A 5,261-nucleotide genomic window follows, 5' to 3' on the forward strand; every position below is an offset into this window, starting at 1 on the left:
CGTTTCTTTTTTGTTTTTAATAATTTCCTTTTTTATTTTCTCCCTAGGAGGAGAGTGCACAGGACAGTGGACAGGACAGTGCACAGGACAATGCACAGGACTGCTCCACAAGTGAAAAAGTGGAGGCTGCACCTGCACAGAGTCAATGGAGGCAGGGTTCAAGGAAGCGGAAAGCCACCTCGGACGTCTCCCATGAACTGTTGAGCATAGCCAAAAAGGTGTTGACGCACAAAACCAGCCCTGCTTTGGAGGGTTTTGGACTGTACATCGCTGATAAACTTTCTACAATGGAAGCAAGGCAGCGAACTTTAACCGAGCGTCTTATTTTTGAGGCTGTTAGTAAGGGATTGGATGGCAGTTTAGATGAAAACACACGGTTGGTTTCTTCACGTCCAATTGACCGGCCAGAGTCCGCATATTGTCCACCCTATTGGCCACAAACTCCAGGACGGCCCAATTTCCCCGTGTCCCACTTTGGCCCGTCACACCAAAACTCATACCCGACAATGCCGTCTCACATTTCTTCGCCCATCAGGCACCTTCATGTTCGGAACGAAGATTCGGTATATCACGATTTGTGATTTTATTTTTTTTGTTTTCTTACGGATTTTTAAATTGTAATGTTGTTAAGAATTGGTTAATAATAAAAACTTTTCATTTAACTTCACTCTCAACAGCTTGATTGGTGGGATATATATATATTGTTAAATTAACAAACTTTTTTTTAGCTGTACAACACACAACAAAAAAAGATCAGACACTTGGTTTCTATTTTGGCCCCGCCGCCAACTGTTGGCACATGTCCCAAAGCTTCTGTAGCTCCCCCATTGCCACATTCTGCTGCTCCTGAATCCGCGCCATAGTGTGGATAAGCCTTTCTATACCGGCTTCCAGATCCTCCTTGTTCACACCGACGTCAGCTGTGGGTCAACAAACATAACATTAATAACACAGTAGTCTCCCGATGTGTCTTTGCTTCAGAGGCGGTGTGTGATGCCTCGTGGCGGCGGCGCTGTGTCTTTGCCTCTGTGAAGGAAAAAAAAAAAGGTCTGTTATCATATATGGCAACACTGGCTGCCGGGGGAGGGGGGGGAAGGGGACCTGCAACCAAATCCAAATCACATTATTGTGGGAACCTACTAGGATCTGGAGGAGTTGACACGGAGGGCTCTGGGACATCAGAGGCGGTGTGTGATGCCTCGTGGCGGCGGCGCTGTGTCTTGGCCTCTGTGAAGGAAAAAAAAAAAAGGTCTGCTAGCATATATGGCAACACTGGCTGCCGGGGGAGGGGGGGGAAGGGGACCTGCAACCAAATCCAAATCACATTATTGTGGGAACCTACTAGGATGTGGAGGAGTTGACACGGAGGGCTCTGGGACATCAGAGGCGGTGTGTGATGCCTCGTGGCGGCGGCGCTGTGTCTTTGCCTCTGTGAAGGAAAAAAAAAAAAAAAAGGTCTGTTAGCATATATGGCAACACTGGCTGCCGGGGGAGGGGGGGGAAGGGGACCTGCAACCAAATCCAAATCACATTATTGTGGGAACCTACTAGGATGTGGAGGAGTTGACATGGAGGGCTCTGGGACATCAGAGGCGGTGTGTGATGCCTCGTGGCGGCGGCGCTGTGTCTTGGCGTCTGTGAAGGAAAAAAAAAAAAAGGTCTGTTAGCATATATGGCAACACTGGCTGCCGGGGGAGGGGGGACCTGCAACCAAATCCAAATCACATTATTGTGGGAACCTACTAGGATCAGTTGTCGTAGACTCTGAGGGCACTGGGACAGTTGACCCGGAGGGCACAGATCGAGAAGAGGCTGTGCGGGATGCCTCGTGGCGGCGGCGCTGTCTCTTTTCCTCTGTGAAGGAAAAAAAAAAGTTCGGTCAGCAGTTAGCTGTGCCACATAGTACTTTTCACCGTTCATACTGCCCCATAGCTGTGGCACATAGTGGCTCAGCAACGTTCAAACTGCCCCATAGCTGTGCCACATAGTGGCTCTGCAACGTTTAATCTTCCCCAAAGCTGTGGCACATAGTGGCTCTGCAACGTTTAAACTTCCCCAAAGCTGTGGCACATAGTGGCTCTGCAACGTTCAAACTGTCCCATAGCTGTGGCACATAGTGGCTCTGCAACGTTCAAACTGCCCCATAGCTGTGCCACATAGTGGCTCTGCAACGTTTAATCTTCCCCAAAGCTGTGGCACATAGTGGCTCTGCAACGTTTAATCTTCCCCAAAGCTGTGGCACATAGTGGCTCTGCAACGTTTAAACTTCCCCAAAGCTGTGGCACATAGTGGCTCTGCAACGTTCAAACTGTCCCATAGCTGTGGCACATAGTGGCTCTGCAACGTTCAAACTGCCCCATAGCTGTGCCACATAGTGGCTCTGCAACGTTTAATCTTCCCCAAAGCTGTGGCACATAGTGGCTCTGCAACGTTCAAACTGTCCCATAGCTGTGCCACATAGTGGCTCTGCAACTTTCAAACTGCCCCATAGCTGTGCCACATACTTTTGGGTACCTGCGTACTGACCTCTGCGAATCTCCTGGCGAAGCTCCTGCAGGCGCTCGGGGCTTTTGGACTTGAGATCGCCCCATTTTTTAACAATCTGGGCCTTGCTGCGAGTTATCCCAAACCGCTTCCTGAGGCCCTCAGACACCACACGGACAACTTCCTCCTTGTGCTGGTTGCGGTGCAGCACCAGCCCTGTTGTTTCGTACTGCATCCGATCCATTGTTCCAATAAGGAACTTGAGCTCTGGGATGCCAATAGGAGGATCACGGCGACTGGCAGCCATTATCAGGATGTCAGGGAACCAAAACAAGCTAGCGCAGGCACGCCGGAACGCTGTAACGTCATCACGCCGTCATAGACCACGAGCGTACATTACTTGCCGCTCCGGCGTTATATAACGATCCTTCGAACGGCATTTACTATGTGCGTTCCTTCCGTACCGCTCAGCCGTCACAAATGTGACGCTGTCCATAAACGGCAACGCTATTGCGATGCCGATCGCGCGGCACGACGTCGGAGTCAAGCTCCTCCTCTGGGCGTTGCCGTTCAGGGTCATTCAATCTAAAATGGCGGCGAGATTGCGTTCTGCTCCTCTGGGGCAGCCAGAGCTCCTTTTTTTTGTTACCAAGATGGATGCCCTGGATTATGAGGGTCTGGAGAGTCGCCCTGCCCACCCAAACATCCACAAGCGGGAAGTGCTTGGCCGCATTAGCAGAATGATGAAGAGGAGGTTTGGCATCCGCCGCAGTCAGCTTCAACTGCGGAAAAAGTGGGCTGACCTCCGCTACAAAACGCCACTAATTTTTGAGGAGTTGCGTGCGAAGGCAAGGCGAGGCAAGTACTAGTATGGGGGGATTGGGAGATGCACGCTGTCAGGAGGGGGGGGGATTGGGAGGGAGTCTAGCGCTCATGGTTGCCAACGTGACCTCAATTGAACTTAAAAACATGCCCCGTTTTTGTAAAATTTTGTTATTTTCCAAGCAGAATATGCGTTGTCCGTGAGAAACCTTGTCGGGTTCCCTAATCTCAACCACCATCTTGCAATTATTAAGATGTCCGTAATTTTTAGTTTCTCAATTTACCAAAAAGATTATCGGAGGAGGTTGGCCTACTGATGAAATAATACGTTTTCCAAAGACAGGAAGACCATTGAACACCAGAGCCCACATACATGTCTGAGTATCGCACCCCTGTAAAGTGTGATCTCTATTTTATGTTTGAGTATATTGTAAGCTTTGATCTGCAGCACTCAACATTTTTGTGTAAACATTGTGATTCTTTACTTTAGGTGTAGAGAGACAGCGGCGGCAAGTCAGACCCACCATTGCCACCAGTACCCCATCGTCAGACACCAGTGGGAGCCCACAGTCCGGGACATCACGTAAGTTCACAATCATTGATTGCATTTTTTTTTTACATCATACGGGACATAACAAGGTAGCTGAAATATTTGAAGACATTACCGGCGCAGTAATGACCAGGCGGCCTACCACACCTCCACCATCTGTTGCGACCATGTACCCTCGCACCCCTGTGAAGTGTGATATAAATTTTCAGTTTCAGTATATTGTTAGCTTTGATCTGCAGCACTCTACATGTGTTTTTAAAGATTGCGTTTGTTTACTTTATGTGTAGAGAGACAGCGGCGGCAACGTATAGCAGCCATAGCCAGCAGTCCAACACCTTCCGCCACCAGTGGGAGCCCAGAGCCCGGGACGTCACGTAAGTTAACAATCATTGATTGCAATTTTTTTGTACCTGCATACGTGACATAAGAGGGTTGCGGAAATATTTGAATACATTACAGACGCAGTAATGACCCAGCGGCCTACCACGCCTCCACCATCATTAGAGAGCAGACGGCCTCGCACCCCTACACCACCCTCAACACCTCCCTTCCGCCACTCCTCTTCCTCCCCCGGGTCGTCGGCATTCTCCCCAGAAGCTAACATACGTAAGTGACCAAAACAGCGAGCGCTTCCCAACGGCGTGTTCCATAGTTAACCAGATCTGTTATTATTTCCTTTTCGGCGCTGCAGCAGTGGCCAGATCTCTGGGATGGGAAATTAGCAGCTCTGGTTCTGGCAATGAGGAACCGGCGTCCCTTCTCCGTAAGTATCAAGATAATACGAGTGGTTATCACAAAAGACAACTAAAACTGTAAAATTTAATAAAATAAACATCGCCCTGTGGTGCCAGACCAAATTGAAATTTACAACACCCTAAATTTGGTCCTGCCCCAGAGGTCGAGATGTATTTTCAGCGGAATCAACGTTAGTTCTCCAACCTCTTCTATCCACAGAACCGCCCACCGTGAGAGAGCTCATGGCGAGACAATTGCGCCTGGAGCGGACAGCAGCGCTCCTGCAGCAGACAGCAGCGCTCCTCCAGGCTCAAGTAGAGCAGCAGGGCGTGACGCTGCGACACCTGTTGGGCCGTGGAAGGAGATAATTTTTTTTTTTGTTTTTTTTGGTTATGTAATATTTTGTTGTTAAATTGTTAAATACCAAGAAATTGTTACAAAAAAACAAAAAATCTTCGCATTCTTTCTTTAATGTTTACCGAGCTATAAGGGTTAACAGCACCATTTTATAGGCATCTCATTTAAAGTAATTTAGAGAGGTTTATATGATTTAAAATACGATTATGTGTGGGTAAACCATTGATTGGGTGCATGCATGGCAGAGCTTGAAATGGAAGGAAGTCGCCATTTGACTTTGGAATGCAATCTAGACCGATCGCTGTAACGTACT

The 5,261-nt window shown here is 48.6% G+C and overlaps 1 long non-coding RNA gene across 1 annotated transcript; it reads left to right on the forward strand.

The window, feature by feature from the left end:
• Nucleotides 1-4,337: 4,337 nt before the first annotated feature.
• On the forward strand, nt 4,338-4,947 carry LOC138672314 (uncharacterized). Its single transcript, XR_011319705.1, has 3 exons — nt 4,338-4,462; nt 4,548-4,619; nt 4,811-4,947. It is a non-coding gene; the product is annotated as an uncharacterized lncRNA (long non-coding RNA).
• Nucleotides 4,948-5,261: the final 314 nt, after the last annotated feature.

Source organism: Ranitomeya imitator, chromosome 3 (assembly GCF_032444005.1).
Source record: "Ranitomeya imitator isolate aRanImi1 chromosome 3, aRanImi1.pri, whole genome shotgun sequence".
Classification (NCBI taxonomy): domain Eukaryota; kingdom Metazoa; phylum Chordata; class Amphibia; order Anura; family Dendrobatidae; genus Ranitomeya; species Ranitomeya imitator.